Source organism: Lissotriton vulgaris, chromosome 3_1 (assembly GCF_964263255.1).
Source record: "Lissotriton vulgaris chromosome 3_1, aLisVul1.2, whole genome shotgun sequence".
NCBI classification, from domain to species: domain Eukaryota; kingdom Metazoa; phylum Chordata; class Amphibia; order Caudata; family Salamandridae; genus Lissotriton; species Lissotriton vulgaris.
In genome coordinates this window covers 990516011-990534235 of record NC_141689.1, presented here as the reverse complement: position 1 = coordinate 990534235, position 18225 = coordinate 990516011, and positions in this window count along the sequence as shown.

Here is an 18225-nt window from a genome sequence, read left to right as displayed (position 1 = left end):
CATTTTTTACATTGAGTGCGGTGCTGCAGCCAGCAGCACCGCCTGCAATGTCAAAAGTCCAGGATGCGCCTGCTAGTATGGCGGGTGCATCCTAATCGCAGTGGTGGGACCGCGGCATGTCTGGCGGGTGGTCCCGAACACCGCTAATCACCCCCTATGACTTCTGTAAGCAAAGTCTATCTCAGAGGTTAGTCAATTGCAATCTGCCAAAGTATTATTGTGGTTCATACCTATTTGCAGTAGTCAGAGAACAATCAGGTGTTGTTATGTTATTTGGGATTTATAAAGCGCACGGCTACTCCCAAGAGTGTTCCGGCGCTAAGAGAAAAAAACATGTAACAGCAAACAGAACACCACCCCACAGAAGAAGTTGGCCAGATCCTAATGTTGGAAAAGCCAGGTGCAGTTTACAAGTAAGTCCGTTGAGCCAACTGGGCCACCTTGGGTGTTAGTATTGCTGCAACTAGGCCGGGTCTGTAAAGAAACACAATGGCAAACCCCTTATGGGCTAAGACTTAATCAATGAAGAATGAAAATTAGCCAAACCCCAAGCCCTCACCCTGAGTTATTAAAATGTACTACCACACAGTTCCGTTCAAAGTAATTACTGTAGTTTCTTATCCATCTGACCACCCTCATCATGTTAATAAGATGGGCAAGATGAGTACTCACCACTATGTGTCTTCCCAGCCAATGCATGACCTTGTTTCTAAGTGGGTAATGGTTTTCCTAGAACACCTCCTTAAGGGGGGACTTTGCCTAAAACTATGGCATTCAGTGGCACTTCTGTTGGGCGATTTATGACCACATCTTATGTTGCATTACCTAGGCACAATGACCTGTTAGGGGACTGAAAATAACCAGAATCACATGGGTTACAGAATAAGGGTTGCTCAAGGGAGATGTGTTTATTAGTCCGACATATTTTAACCGGGGAAGCAAGGGGCTTAGATAGGGTGGAGATAGAAAGTGAGATTGTTAGAACCTGTCATTGCTTCTGTATTAATTCTAGCATTGTGCCTTCTCTCCCCAATGGACTAGGGGGGATAACCATTGAGCAATTCCCTTCCCCACTGACTCAAATTCCAATCCCTGACATCCAATGGAATAATATTTGTGTCTGAACTTCTACACACCTGATCAGAGAGGTATCTGAACATTTTTAATAACTCTGATTCTTTTTAAACAATTATCAAGCAAGCTCTTGATCAGGCACTCCACTTTGAAAAACAGTGTCGAAAAGGTTTTTAACCCCTTCGCTTCTAGGCCTCCCCCCCGTGTTAAGCCTTTTCTTTGGCTATTTGGGATAGTTCGCGCTTAGGCCCCTGTAACATTTTCACCACATGAGGTATCTATGCAAAATTTGTGTCCTTTTTTTCCAACATCATGAGGAATCTAAAGGTACCCATGGTTTGTGGATTCCCCTGGAGGGTACCCAGTAATTAGCCAAAATAGGCAAAATACATAGCTTATTTTTGCTATTGTTTGTGCTTTCAACCTCTTTCCAGTTAATGGTAGAAATGGGTCTAAAAGCAATAATGGATCCTGGAAAGCTATATATTTCAGGAAAGTAGACAATATTCTGAATTCAGCAAGGGGTCATTTGTGTAGATCCTTCAAGGTTTCTTTATGGAAACTAACCTTTGAATATCGGAAAAATGTTAAATTAGTTGAAAAAAACAGCCAGTTGTATCAACATTTTCATCTGTAACTTCTTCTAGTTATGACAGCTGTTTCAAAGCAATATACTGTTACATCCGCTTGACCTTTATGGTTGTGGGGTTATATAGGACTTGTAGGTTCACCAAGGACCCGACGAACCCAGAGCCAATAATTGAACAGTGTCTTGCAATGGTTTTTTATTTATGTACCGGGTATACAGCAATATTTTGGGAAAATATATACATGGAAAAATTGGTATGAAAGACACCTATGTATTTCTGAAATTGGAACAAAATATAGAGTTTAGAAACAATTTCCTAAATTGTGAGAACCCAAACTAGCATGAGAATTATAGGTAATTTTTCAAAATGGCTTCTTTTTTACACATTGTCTTTCATTTGGAAGGCAGAAATGCATCAAAAGTCAATAGGTAATAACAGTTGCTCTAACATTCTGTGTTACCCTAAGTCTCCTGATAAAAATGGTACCTCACTTGTGTGTGTAGGCCTAGAGCCCGCGACAGGAAACGGCTCAAAACGCAACGTGGACACACTTTATTTTTGTAGTGAAAACTGCCCCTTTTTTTGTAGAGAGCCTAGCTGTAGATTTTGAACCCAAGCTCTGCTGGCACCTAAGGAAACCTATACATTTTTGAAAAACAGTCATCCAGGGGAATCCAGGATGGGGTGGCTTGACTGGCTCTCACCAGGTTGTATTACCAAGAATCCCTAAAAATGTGTTAAAAAAACACAATCTCCTCACATTTCTGAGGTGGAAAGTTCTGGAATCTGCATGGATCCACAAATTTAAACCCACCCTGCATTCTCCAAAGTCTTCTGAGATGAGAAGAATGGTACCTCACTAGTGGGGGTAGACCTAGTGCCCACGACAGCAAGAGGCCCAAAACGCAAAGTGGACACAACATATTTTCAATGTGAAAATTGATCTTTTTTTGCAAAATGCCTAGCCGCAGATTTTGAACCCTAGCTCTGCAGGCACCTAGGAAACCTAGCAAACCTATCCTTTTTTTAAAAATATACACCCAGGGGAATCCAGGATGGGGTGACTTGACTGGCTCTCACCAGGTAATGTTACCCAGAATCCCTTGTAAACCTAAAAATTTGTAAACTAAAAACACATTTTCCTCACATTTCTGTGGTGAAAAGTTCTGGAATCTGTGTGGATGCATGAAATTCCACCCACCCCGTGTTCCCAAAAGTCTTCCAAGAAAAATGGTACCTCATTTGTGTGGGTAGGCCTAGTACCCGTGACAGGAATCGGCATAAAATGCAACATGGACACACCACATTTTCACTGTGAAAACTGACCCTTTTTTTGCAAAGTGCCTAGCTGTAGATTTTGAACCCTAGCTCTGCCGGCACCTAGGGAAACCTAGAAAACCTATACATTTTTTAAAACTATACACCCGGGGGATTCTAGAGAGGTTTGGCTTGCATGGCTCCCCCAACGTTTTCTTATCCAGAATCCCCTGCAAACCTCAAATTTAGCTGAATAAAATCATTTTTTCCAAACAATTTTGTGTAGGAAAGCTGTAGCATCACCTGGCTGACACAAAATTCCTATCACCCAGTGTTCCCACAGGTGCCCTAATATAAATGGTGCCTAACTTGTGTGGGAGGCCTAAGTACCCGCAACAGGCAAGAGCCCAAAATGTATTGAGGCAACATCAAAATTGCGTATCACAAAATGACCAGGTTTTGCAAGGGGGGTCACCTGGGTTTTTGGCCCCGTGCTCAGCGGCCAGCTTGCGAAACCTACCCATTTCTAAAAACTAGACACCCGTGGTATGGCGTGGTGAGCAAAAGAACAATGGATTAAACCCAAATCTTTATGACTGGGGGTGAATGTTTGCATTGTTCAACATTCCGTCCATCATTTGTTCCTTTTGCCAATACAATACTATGCATAGATTATGAGCTATATACCACTTGATGTAACGGTTCTTGAACGAGGAAGATCCTGTCACAATAAAAATACTGTAAGTAACTGCTGGGGACCAGTTTTTGCTCTGAGTGGTTTGAGCTAGAGGAGGGAAAATATGGTAATGGTGAATTGTCCTTTGGAATTATACAACACTGTACAATAGAATTATGGAACAGGGTTGACTAATTTATACAGCACAACAAAATCAAATTATGTGGCAAGGAAAGGCAAATTATGTTGAATGTGCGCTAATTAAACTAAAATTATATAGCACATACTGTGGTATTATCTAGCTAATTTGGTATTTCGATACAAATGACATAAAAATATAGGTGTGTGCCTTAGGCTCCCGTAACCCCTTGGTATAAGGGAGCCCCCTCATGCTTCCCAAACTTGGAAGGAGCCCTTGGCGCCACTGTAGAATGGGTGCCACTGTGATACAAGTATGGCAGGTCCAAACAATTAAAAGCAGTTTCTGCCTAGCTGAAGCCTGCTCTTTGAGAAGTGCCAGTGTGATAACTTCCCCAAGGAGAAAGAGTCCATGTTGCAAAGTGTAGCCTATGCTGTTTCCTGCCGTGACGGAGAGGCTTTCTGTCGTCTATATGTGAAAGTTAGCAGAGAAAGAAAGACACAAGCAATAGCAGATGTTCATCCAGGAAAGGCTCACAGAAGTAGTAATGCTGCTGGATAGAGGTGAGGGTGGAGTGGAGGGTTGCTGGCGGGGCTAGTGCCCTATCTTTAAATGTCCTGGCCACCCCTTCTGCCCCGCCTCTAGGCGACAGCTGCAGCCAACAATAATAGACACTGTCCTCTCAACCTGTTGATGTGATCTTGTTCCTTGTTACAGTTCTCGTTTTACTTACTTTGTAGTCCCCTAAGAGTATTTGATGTATGAAGGAGGCCATATTTCTGTTTTTTTCCTCATGCAACATATTACTCATTTTTAGTGTGTACAGACTCCGTACATGAAAGGTTGGGACTGTCCTATCTTTTTATGTGCCGAGACTCCACACTCATAAAGATACTACTCGTAAAATACCTCTGCCAATAGCACACAATTATAAACTTGCACACAAGTGTAAGTTTACCTTTGTGATTCAGGCCCTGAGAATGTGTGCTCTGGCACAGAGCATTGCTAAGTGCCTGGTGTTTTTTGTGATTGCACTGTTTGAAATACCTGCCTTTAAATCGAAATTTCATTTAGTGCATGAGCTGCATATAGCACAGCTTGAAAACACAGCAGTTGTTGCCCCTCTGTATCCGAGCTATGATGTCTGCAGTTCAGGCAATAAACCACAGAAATGCAATGTATGCGCTTTAGACATTCCAATAGGAACAGCCACACAGCTGTGTGCTGCGTAAACGTGCATGTTCAAGGTATGGCCCCAGGTCTTTCTTTAGAATTTGCTTGTAAAATTCTTGATCATGGGGAATTGTAAATTGTACATTTCCAGCTATACAAGTTAAAAAGATTATGTTGTATGATATACTTTATTGTATAAACATTTAAAAAGAGAAATGAATTAGGCCCTAGGGTAGTTATATTTTTGGACAGGGTAACTGTAAGATTTTGATGAATGTGAATATTGTAAAATTCCTATTTTGCAGTTAGAAATGTGTGACTGCACAGGCAGGGTTTGAAAACAATCATAATCGCATATTTTCAGACGACATAAATCTATTAGAATACGTTTTAGAAACGATTACTTGTTTGTTCTTACCAAGTTAAAGCATAATTACATTTTTCTGTCAGATTAATGTTTTGTATAGAGGTTTCTTCTCTGCTAACCCAATAAGAACATTTACATAAATACATAATCCAAGTTGTCAGCAGCTCTTTTTGCTACATCAAGCTTCTAAAATGGCTCCAGACCAGCATTATTGAAAATAAGAGGTAAATAATAGTGAAAGTTACTAAAAATGCAACATTAGGCTACTGTAGAAATCTTCACTTAGGAATCCCAAAAGAACAGATTAATAGGCTCTAGCAATTCTTCAAATAGTAGCAGGGTTCAGTCACACAGCTTTATTCGATCTTTTATAGACACACCATGAAAGCACATAAATACATATAAAATTTCCAGGCCAATAAATATAAATGTATACAAGGTTAAAATGAGTATTAAACAAATTCACTGTGATCCAAGTAAGACCCTTAAAATAATTTCAATTAAACAAATAATGATTAAAATTGCACAATACTTATGGAAAGGGGCGACCACTCGGTCCCCCCGAACGTATGGTGGAGTGCCTCGATCCCCCCGGGAAGCCATTTTTGGGCGGGAGGCGTGTCTCGGCTGGTATGCCCGAAGCGGCGTAGCCGGGGCGCGCTTTTTCCCGCCCTGGAGTGGGCTGGCCTAGACACCGACGTAGCCAGCCCCGCCCTAGGGGCGGGCAGGGGCGGGTTCTCGCCCGCCCTGAAGACGGATAAAAAGAGACGCAAGACCAGAAGACGTCCTCTTGTTCTTGTGCTCCGAAGCTGCACCTCCTCGCTACACGTGAGCTCGGGACAGAACGAAGAGCCAATTTTGAGCGTTTTGATCCTTTTCTTTGTCTTCTAGATATTTCCTCGGGGAGATGCCCAAGAAAGGCGCGAAGAGAATGACGACCGACCAGATGGTGCGGGCCCTTTGCAAAGAAGTGTCCGACATAAAGAAACGGTTGGCAGAACGGGACGGGGAAGAGGGTACGGGCCCTGTGCCGGCTGGAGGGAGACCTAAGAGGTCGAGAAGGGTTCCAGCCGGTGGAGACGTCCCGGTTCCCTCTGCCCCGCTCGAGGCGCCGACCCCAGTACCGATCGAGGGGAATCCAATCCCTGTTGTCGTCACCCCGACACCCAAGGGAGACATGCCCCCCGAGCTGGCAGCACAGCTAGCAGCATGGTTGGGGGATAGTAGTGATGGCGCCGCGGCTGCCGAGGCACAGGCGCTGATAAAAGGACTTCGTGAGAAAAGGGAGGCGGCTAAAGACAAGCCGCAAGCGGCAGAAGTCGCGTCCGGTTCAGGTAAGCGGCCATTGCCGATTGCAAGGGACGAGTCAGCACCCTCTCGTAGAGAGAGACTGGGACAACATGTGCCTTTGGCTATAAAGGAAAAGATCTGGTCTGGGGAGTATGTGAATATTTTTTCCTTGCTTGTTGACCATTATGATATGGAGCATGTTAAAAGTCAGAAGGACTTAATGCATCCGAGTGTTTGGCGCGCAAAAATGGCCGCCTTTAAGGTGAATGAGACTATTGGCAACTGGGGCAATGCGTGGGGTATTTTCACATCGATTTTGGGGGGACGTAGGCCCGAGTTGCTTCCTGAGTTTCCCGTTTATCAATCACGAATTATGGGGTACTCGACATCGTATCAAGGTAACCATTGGTTTTGTTATGACAACCTGTTCAGGAAAGAGAAGGAACATAACAAGAGTTTGACTTGGGATTGTTACGATTCGATAACATGGGATAAAATGAAAGACTCGGGAATGTTAAGAATGCCATTGGTTGGGGGCAATGTTATTGATTACTCCCGCCAAAATGTGGGGACGCCCTTTCGTCCAAGTACGAGCACCGACGACCAGTCGAGGCCCGCAGGCAATACAGGGAGAAAGGGTTTCTGTTTTAATTTTAACAAAGGGAAATGTACCAGGCCTCCGGGATTGTGTAAATTCAAGCACGAATGTAGTACGTGTGGGTCGTCCCATCCTGAGTCATCGTGCAGAGCCAGAACGGGTGAGAATGGGGGAAAGGGGGGCGCCAAACAGGTCTAAGCTTGGCCGAGGGGCGCCGTTACCAACCCCGATTGATACCTTGGCAATGATTCCTTGGCTCAGCGAATACCCGGATCGTACTTCTGCCGGGGTGCTGCGGAACGGTTTTTCACATGGTTTCCGCATCCCGGTGGGGGACTTTCAGGGGGTAGGGATGTGCAAAAATCAACTTTCCGTGTTGCAACATACATCTGTGGTGCATGAGAAAATTCAGAAAGAGGTTAGCCGGGGACGGGTTGCCGGCCCGTTTAGTGTACCCCCGGTACCGAATTTTGTGTGTTCTCCATTAGGGGTGGTCCCCAAGAGGGACCCAGGTGAGTTCCGTTTGATCCATAATCTGTCTGCTCCACATGGTCTTTCGGTGAACAACGCAATTGATCCGGAAGTTTGTTCGGTGCGATACGCATCGTTTGATGAGGCAGTAGCCATCTTGAATCGCCTGGGGCCCGGGACGTTGATGGCGAAATCTGATATCGAGTCAGCGTTCCGGTTGCTCCCGGTACACCCAGACGATCAGCGTCTTTTGGGATTCGGGTTCCAGGGGTCATTTTACATGGATAGGTGTATGCCAATGGGTTGCGCTATATCATGTGCTTATTTTGAGCAATTCAGTACTTTCCTGCAATGGGTGTTTACTAAGAAAACGGGTTTTCGAGATGTAATGCACTACCTTGACGACTTTTTGTTCCTGGGCTCCGCCGGAAGTCCCGAATGTGCCCAGGCCTTAGATGAATTCTGTGTGTTGATGGGTCATTTTGGTGTGCCATTGGCAACGGGTAAGACTATGGGTCCCACGACTTGCCTCGAGTTTTTGGGGATCGAGTTGGACTCAAGGGAGGGGTGTTTCCGTTTACCAGCTAGCAAAGTGTTGAAATTCAGGACAGCCCTCCAAGTATGTTTAAATGCACCTAAGGTTACACTGCACCAGTTGCAACAATTAGTGGGAAAGTTGAACTTTGCCTTGAGGGTGATCCCAATGGCTCGCCCGTTTTCCCGCTCGATTGCCCAATCAATGGTTGGCTTAAGAGAGGGGCATCATCGCACGAGATTATCGGCCGAAGTCCGCCAGGACATGCGGATTTGGTTAGCATTTTTGGCGGACTTCAATGGCCGAGTCGTCTGGAACAAGCCAGCCGTGTCCTCCGAAGAGCTTGGGCTATGGACAGATTCAGCAGGAAGTATAGGTTTTGGCGCCATCTTCGGCACAAAATGGTCTGCACAAAAGTGGCCCTTATGGTGGCACGAGAAGGGGCTGACGGGTAATATAGCTTTCCTTGAACTATTTCCCATTCTGGTGGCCCTGAGAACATGGCCAGACGGGTTCAGAGATCATTCTGTCGTGTTCTGGTCCGACAATATGACCGTGGTAGAATGCATCAATAGTCAGGCAGCCCGTTGTAAATTGATTTTGAGGCTGCTCAAAGAAATTGTCTTACTGTGTATGCAACTGAACGTGATATTCAGAGCAAAACATGTCCCAGGGGTGATGAATCAGGCTGCTGATGCACTGTCTCGTTTTCACATGCAGGCTTTCTCGGGTTTCCTTCCTTCAGCGGACCCAGAGCCGGCACCCTTCCCCGAAGCTCTCTGGTCTCTCGGTGCCCCGAACTTCGTCACCTCGTGGGAGAGAGTCTAGCACCCAGGACAAGGAAGGCATATGAAGGGGCGTTTCAGGCCTATGTAGCCTTTTTGGGGGTAGAGAGAGGGGGACTGTGGGGGCAGGAAGAGTGTGTAGTACTTTTTCTGATGTCTTTACGTAGGGCTGGGAAATCGGTGGCTACGGCCCAAAGGCATCGTGCCGCCATTTCCTTTGTTGCCAAGGCCCACGGCATCCAGGACCCGACAGCGTCTTTTACGGTACAAAAAGCGCTGCGTGGGTGGCAACGCCTAGAGGGTCGCAGAGTAGACGTAAGACGACCGATAGGTCTGGATAGGTTGGCCCAGTTACTGGCCTCACTCCCTAACACGTGCTCCTCCCCTTTCGAGACCTGTTTGTTCCGGACTGCATTTACGCTGGCATTTCACGGGGCTATGAGAGTTAGTGAGCTGGTTGCAAAGAACAAACAGGATGTGTCGGGGGGCTTGTGCAGGGAACATGTCCGGATCAGGGGCGATGCGATGATTGTCTCCTTTCTCAGGTCCAAGTCCGACCAAGACGGGAGGGGGGACTGCACGATCATTCGCCGGACCCCCGGATCCTCCATGTGTCCGGTACAGTGCTTAGAAGACTACCTAGCACGAAGGGTGGCATCATGGGGGGGGACATTGTTGAGGCATGCAGACGCCACCCCACTGACGAGGTTTCAGTTTCAGCGGGTGCTTGCAATGGCCATTGCCGCAACGGGCTTGGACCCGGGCGAATTTGGGACCCATTCCTTTCGGATAGGGGCTGCCACTGAAGCTACAGCCAGGGGTCTTAATGTAGAACAAGTAAAACGTGTGGGGCGTTGGTCCTCCAATTGTTATAAGAGGTACGTGCGATTGCACATGTTGTGAAGCTGTAATCATGTACTCACGCCTCTTGTCTTTGTTTGTTTTCAGTTGCGCACGCCTACGAGGCAGGGCGGACTGTGCAGTCGACCCAACACCAGGCCAGCGGTTGCACATCACAGGCTGTAAGGAAGGAGGTGTGGGTCGTGGGCCACTCATACGTGAGACGGGCCGCGGACGTATTCAAAGCAGGTGACATGGTTCACGTACCTGGGGAATACGGGTACAGAGTGTCCTTCTACGGAAGGGGCGGTCTCTGTATTGACCAGTTTCAGGAATTTTTTGAGGGTTTGTTAGAGCGGATGAGGTCACCGCCGTCCATAATCATAGTGCATTTAGGGGGTAATGATTTGGTCACTACCGGTAGACGACTTCTCCTGGAGACGATGCTTTCCACGGTAAGTTGGTTAGCAAGGAGAGTTCCGGGGTGCATAATTGCGTGGTCTCATGTGATCCCACGAAAAGTATGGCGGGGGGCTATCTCGATCCCTGCTTTAAATCATTCTGTTAGAAAACTGAATAACAAAGTGAGTAGGTTGTTCCGTTCCAAGACATTGCATTCGATCTCGCATAGTTGTATTAATGATGACAGTATGTATCTGGGGGATGGTGTGCATTTGTCGAGGGTGGGGAATGAGTTACTCATAGGAGACTTCTTAGCCTGGTTAAAATCATTAAGACATGACCTTTAGGTAGGTGTTTTGGTGGGGGGTCCGGATAGCCGGTCAACTATCCGGACCTGTGGCGGTAAGGTCATGATCGGTGAGCACTAATTGGTAGATCCCTATGAGTGGGCGTCACCCAACACGGATGGGAGCGCTCGGGAGAGGTGGCCATTGGCCCCTCAGTGGGGAGGCGGTCCCGTCTAAGGGCGGGTCGCCGGAAGTAAAGGAAAGGCGGTCAAGGCCCCTTCCGTTGTAGGAGGGGTTACAGCCCCCTCCTGGGGAATTTCCCGGGGCCAGGGTCATCTGCGACGGCAGATGCGGTAAGTTGTGTGGGATGGGGGGAGGTCCACGATACCTTCTAGATACCACACACAAGTCTTCGAACGACCTTTAAATGGCGTCGAGTCTTAAGTGCCCCCGTCAAGTCAAGGGAAATTGTTAGTAGTTGCACTTGAGGTAAGCCTCTGTGCTGTCGCCCCTCACAAGTGGGAGGGGTAAGTCTGGTTAGGGATCTTGACACCGGTTATGACCTTGCCGTTGGCCCTTAAACGTTAGGATGTACAATTTCAGTGTTTCTAGAGAATGTTTTTGTTGGATGCTAGTTCGGCTAGGAGAAACTCTGTATTAGAGAATATGTTAAGGTGAGCCAAACATCGCAATGTGATAATGAAATTGTACATAAAATGAAACGTTTAATGTTTAATTTTTTGTTTTAATAAATACGGCCGGGGGAGGGTCACTCCCTCCCCACATCCAAAAACTTCAAGAACTGTTTCCGGTTTCCCTTCCTTTTGGGGATTGTGTTGAGAGGGGGTGGCGGGTATCTCAGCCATATGGAAAGGGGCGACCACTCGGTCCCCCCGAACGTATGGTGGAGTGCCTCGATCCCCCCGGGAAGCCATTTTTGGGCGGGAGGCGTGTCTCGGCTGGTATGCCCGAAGCGGCGTAGCCGGGGCGCGCTTTTTCCCGCCCTGGAGTGGGCTGGCCTAGACACCGACGTAGCCAGCCCCGCCCTAGGGGCGGGCAGGGGCGGGTTCTCGCCCGCCCTGAAGACGGATAAAAAGAGACGCAAGACCAGAAGACGTCCTCTTGTTCTTGTGCTCCGAAGCTGCACCTCCTCGCTACACGTGAGCTCGGGACAGAACGAAGAGCCAATTTTGACCCACCCACCAGCCCCTGAGGACAGCAAGTTGTTGTGCAATAATGTGAATTTATAAGTTTGTTTTTCCATTCCGTTTACAGGCTGTGAAAGTATCAGTTTGTTGTTGATCATAATAAAGTATGGTGAATATTGTGTAGTGTTTCGATTAAAATGATTTGATGTAGTGTTATATTTTTAGCATGTTCCTTCGGTCGTAGCGACCAATGTTTTTTGTAGGTGGAATAAAATTGTCGTATTTATTTTTTGGTAGGCGGTAAGGTCATGATCGGTGAGCACTAATTGGTAGATCCCTATGAGTGGGCGTCACCCAACACGGATGGGAGCGCTCGGGAGAGGTGGCCATTGGCCCCTCAGTGGGGAGGCGGTCCCGTCTAAGGGCGGGTCGCCGGAAGTAAAGGAAAGGCGGTCAAGGCCCCTTCCGTTGTAGGAGGGGTTACAGCCCCCTCCTGGGGAATTTCCCGGGGCCAGGGTCATCTGCGACGGCAGATGCGGTAAGTTGTGTGGGATGGGGGGAGGTCCACGATACCTTCTAGATACCACACACAAGTCTTCGAACGACCTTTAAATGGCGTCGAGTCTTAAGTGCCCCCGTCAAGTCAAGGGAAATTGTTAGTAGTTGCACTTGAGGTAAGCCTCTGTGCTGTCGCCCCTCACAAGTGGGAGGGGTAAGTCTGGTTAGGGATCTTGACACCGGTTATGACCTTGCCGTTGGCCCTTAAACGTTAGGATGTACAATTTCAGTGTTTCTAGAGAATGTTTTTGTTGGATGCTAGTTCGGCTAGGAGAAACTCTGTATTAGAGAATATGTTAAGGTGAGCCAAACATCGCAATGTGATAATGAAATTGTACATAAAATGAAACGTTTAATGTTTAATTTTTTGTTTTAATAAATACGGCCGGGGGAGGGTCACTCCCTCCCCACATCCAAAAACTTCAAGAACTGTTTCCGGTTTCCCTTCCTTTTGGGGATTGTGTTGAGAGGGGGTGGCGGGTATCTCAGCCATAGTCGAATTTGAGCCCGCCTTTTTCCTCTACCTGAAACAGGCCCATAAAAATGAAGCAACACAAAAACATACATATGGGTCTGATAAGGCCTTTAGAAAGTACATGGTGACCCGGCATTGCCTAAAATTATGGTGCCTCAGGATTGAAGTATAAATGTTTTCCTTTCCTCAGAATATCTTTTGCAGAATAATACGATATGTAATTCTGACTGCACAACACTGTTATTACAAGGGCACAGAGCCAGATCTGCTAGTCTGCATTTATTTTGTGGGGTAACCCAGGAGTAACGGAATCATATTCAGTCTAAAGCGCAATAAAATGAATCTATGCTGCACATTATTTACACAAGATAAATATTGGAAACCTTCTCCTGGTATTGATGGGACTAGATTGTATGCAATGGAGGAGTGATGGATAAGTTTTTTTTCCCTTTGTGCATAATTTAATCTTGGAGTATATACATCTGCTATCCGTTTCTTCGCAATCTCTTTACAGCAATCGGGATCCTGAAAAAGCTTGTCCAGCCCTAGAGCTTACAATTCAGTCTCTACGTAATTTAACCACCCAATCCTTTTGTAATGATCTAGGTTACAACAACCCCAAATGATAGTTTGAGTCAGGTCCACCGTAGGTTTTGCCCATATTGAAAGCCACAGGAGAACTGGGACCAACCTTATGGTGTCACTGACATAGGGAAGCCCCAATTCTAAATGTAAAATATAATTTGGGGCTGATTGGGGTAAAGACACATGATTTTCAAAAAAGGAGTCTTCCATTTGCTGTATCAAAACAGTCTTAGCCATCCCCCAAACACGTGCCCCATGTCTTATGGCCGACTTTGTTTTAGCTAAAAAAATATTTTTAATTGCATTCAGTGAGCTACCTCACAACTTTTTTGCGAATCTTTTAACAGCATTAAGGCTCCTCTACATACATTGGCCTCTTGATTTCACTAATTTAGACCACGAGTGATCCTTATCAAAGAGCACTCCAAAATATGCAGGGTTATTTTTATGTCATTTCAAAAATTAGAGATTCCGCTGATCCATTGGAGGTGACAATCTGCTTCAAAGCCTACAGTGTTGTCTGACACACAACATGTATCATATAAAACCTAAAGGCCTGATTTGCAGTTGGGTTGTAATCGAAAACTGTTAGACCTGACTACCCTTGTGGTGGCATTACCCTAGACCTTTTGCCTTCATTGGCCTGTTTTGCTGAATCCATTTTTGTTGGCATTAGGACTTTGTGCACTTTACACTTGCTAACCATTAGTAAACTCTTTGGTCTCTCTCCCTTAAACATGGCAAAACTAGTGTACACCTTGTTGGCACATTTAATTTATGTATAAATGTACCACAAATATACAGAGATTGTAAATTAAATGCTACAAATAGGCTGCAGCACTCATTGTGCCACCTACTAAAGTAGCACTGAAAAACGTATCTCAGACCAGCTACTTAAGCCTGCAGCACAACTGTAAACTGCCATTTTGAGCTGGTAAAATGCACCTTTTTCCCGACCTACACCTTCCTTCATAACACTTGTAAGACAACCCTAGGTGGACCCTAAAGGGTAATAGGGCATGGTGTGTGGTATTTAAAAGGTAGTACATGAGAACTTATATTTTGTATGTCCAAGCAGAGAAAAACTCTCATAGTCCTTTTCACTGTAGCCATGCTTACTTTCCCAAAGCCTAACACTCAGTTACCTTATTTGACTTAGTGATAACTGCAATTTGAGAGCAGATTGAGAAATACCTATTCCACTATTTTGAATTGCAATTTAAAAACCTCTTTAATGGTAAAGTTGGATTTTATCTGAAATTCCACTTTTAGAAAGTTGGCATTTTCCTGCTAAAACAAATTTGCATTTCTGCCAGTTTCCAGTTTCACATGACAATGAATGGCTCTACCGTGTTGTGTTCTGTATTCCTTCCAGACAAGATAATGGGGCTGTGGGTGTGGGGAGAGTGTTCCTCTTCTGAGCAGGATGTCCTGGGGGGTGTACTTACCCCTTCCTGAACTTCAAAGGGTAGCCTGTTGGCAGTGCCTCCCCCCTTTCTGACGCCTAGGGTTGCCTGCCCTATCACTGACAAATGCAGCCCACACCTTAAGTGCTTGCCCTTTATTACCCTAGATACTTTAAAGACAGACCCCGGTGAAGGGAAAGACCTGACCAGAACTAGTTAAGAGGTTGACAAAGAAAGTGACCACAAACATAGGCTGGCACTAGGTATAAAAGTGGCACCCTCTGAACCATTCATCCAAACACTCCTGGACCAATGAAGATTGAGAAGTATTACTGCCCTGCTCTCTGAAGAAGGAAGGCTGGACCAGCATGCCTTGAAGCCAGGATCCCAGAAGTGATTCCAAGAGTCAATTGACTTCCCTCCTGTTTGAGCTAAAGGTAATCCTGGGTGTAGTACTACACTACGCTCCCAGAGCGTGAGTAGTTTGCGCTACTACGCACTAGGCGAATTGCACGTAGCACAGTGCAAACACGCGTAGCGTAGCGGGCATTTTTTGCTTGCTCGTGGTCCTCAACGTCAAGTTGGCGACCGCGAGCGAGCAAAATCAACATCCCGGCAAGACTTTTTCCTAGTTCGCGATCAGCAACATCAAGTTGCCTATCGCGAGCGTGGAAAATAAGCCTCCGGCGAGATTCTCAATGCTGGGAGGTCAGGTTTCTCATTGCAAGTGGTCGCGTATGCTCACGACCGCTCGCGATGAGAAACTACCAGTCTGCTTGAGAAAGCTGCTGCTCGAGTACAAATCTACTCAAGCGGCAGAAAACGACCGCTTGCACTGTGCAAGATGCCGTTTGCAATGATTGCATAGTGCGGTCAAGAATCCGGCACTATGCAATCAGTGCGAATAGCATTTTCCCTACCGCACTTCGCAGTTTGCGTAGCTGCGCATAGCATGCATAATGCAAAGTGCACTTCACATAGCTACGCGTAGCGCTACTACTCAAACTACATCTGGAGTTAGCTAAAGGGCCACAAGGAGCTTACAGAGGCCTTCCCTGCAACCCCCCATCTGACCAACGATGACACAGTGCCATCATCATTTAATTGCGCTTAAATAATATTGTAGCTATGAACCACATGATCACTGCTTATATGATTTTTACATGATTTTTACATGATTTAAACCTTATTTATTCATTATTTACACAGATTATTTTGCATAGTATTTTTCCTGTTCTTTTATAACTAGGTTTAGTAGAATTACTCATATATTTGGTTAACCTTAGTTAGCTAATGTGCATTAAAAGTTCACACGAGTGGGCCTAGGTGCCTCACTCCATCTTGAAATAAACATTGTATTTCTGCTTGCTGTGCATAGTACTTTTCTGTGTCAGATACCAAACTCACTGTGTGCTCATTTAAAATGTTATTCTTTTGTTATAGAGTTGCAGTTAGTTGGTTTGGGTAGTGAATCATCATCCCCTGAAGTGGATGAGAAAGCGAGGAGGTGAATACTCCTTTGTGAGATATCATGAAGGTCACAATGGATAAGAAGATGGCATTGTATTAACCATGAGAAGGAGTCTGACATCAAGTACACAGAGAACACAGCGTTGTTATTAGTTCCTTCTCTCTGGGAACCCGGAGAATGCATCATTTGGATAAAATGTTATGTTTTCACTCTGTGAAGCTTGTTAGTAATTTAGATAATGTGCCAACGTCTACCTTTCGTTTATCTTCTCCTGAGACCAATGCCCCCTGTTTTACTCCTCAGAAAATACTCTGTAAAGCGAGTACTCTTCTTCTCATTTTAATTGGATCTTTTATTTGGTTCTTCCTTCGATACTATGTTGGCTGACACCTGCTTCTTCCGAATTTCCCTGATTTGCCCACAACTTCAGATTTGAATTAGGGAGTTTCCGATATTAAGATGAGTCTTTGCCTTGTTTGCATATCCTATCTTTCATAATGGAACATTTGCATTGTTAATTAAACTGCATATATTCATGTATGTTGTATTTAGTGGAATATTTATTTTAACTTATTGATTTGGTTCTAGATTGTAACTTTACAAATTTGTCAATAAACCATTATGGTTTTGCAATCTACTCCTGTCTGTCATGACTGTGGGGCAAAATCTGCTTCACTCTCAATAAATGTTAGGGAATTGTAATTTCAGCATCAGCACCTCTGGATGGCCATAGCGGAGTTCCGAGTTTGTGATGAGTTATCAGGGTGCAAATATCATCCTTATCTTATCCACTAGCAACAACTGGATCTGCCTAGACCATGCCACAGACCTCTGCTGGAGTGAGTCCTGACCTCAAAGAGGTGCCTCCCGTGGTGCTGGAACCTTGGCTCATGTTGCAAGTTGTTTCTCTCCCTTTTCTTCGTCTTTGTGTCATCGGGCGGCCGACACAGAAGCGTCAGTTGAACTACTAAAAGGTAAAAATATAGAAAACGTTTTGGTGTCGAGGATAAGGCACTATATTCAAAATACAGAAGTAGAACCAGAAGCGTACACAACTCTATGAGATTGTCCCTACACCTGCTCGTCATTAGCTATTCGAGATGCCCTTTCCTATCTAAGAAAATATAGATAACAATTCATATAATCTTTGGAACACAGAGACACATTTAACTGGTGATCGGGATGGATTCCGGTTCCGGAACCCAAGTTGATTCTCTCTATACTATCATCTTGAACTAATACCGCCTTACTTGTTTTATGTCCCCTGGGAATTGAAGATAGGTATCTGGAAAGGTCCTGAAGAAGGCGGTTCTAACATCTTGACTCTACCGAAACGCTCGTCGACCTTGTGTTGAGCCTCGTGCCCAGCACTGTGATTCCGTTCATGGCAGGGGCTTTCTCTTGTCACATATTACACTCAACTGTGTACGGATACTGGATTTTTGTAGTTGGTGTGTAAGTGGATGAGTTGGTGTGAATGAAGTATGATTGTACTTATGAAATTTAATACAGGGGTTTGTGTGTGTTTTTTCTAAAAACTGGTTCTGATTATGTTTCTATGTAATTTTTTGGATTTGAAGAATCACTGACAAAAAGAAATGTATTTGTGATTTTACAAACCAAGATGAACAATGTATAAATGTGCTTTTATAGAGAAACATAAGGAAAATAATAATCCAAAAAAGAAAAGTTTTTGATAATATGAAATGATAATGAGATGAAAAAAAGACAAGAAATGTTTTGGTAAAATAAAATAATAATGAGATGATTATAGTTGTCACTGTTGTGTTTGATGTTTACACCAATGTATATGTACAATGTTCAATGAGAAGGTATAACGGTCTGTGAGGGAAATATATAGTATTGTGTTTATTTCAATCTCCTCTTTTCACTGGCCTAGAATATTAATAGAGAGGGTCCCCAAATTCTTGCTATATCATGTCAGAGTGTACTCCTCCAACCAGCAAACTGCAAGCACTGGACCCAGGTAAAAATACAGAAGTTCTGTGCTCGTTGCAACAACAACAGCTGCCCACGTGTCCCATCAACGCGAAGTCATCCGCGTCTCCCACCAACTAAAACTCTGACGGCACTCTGT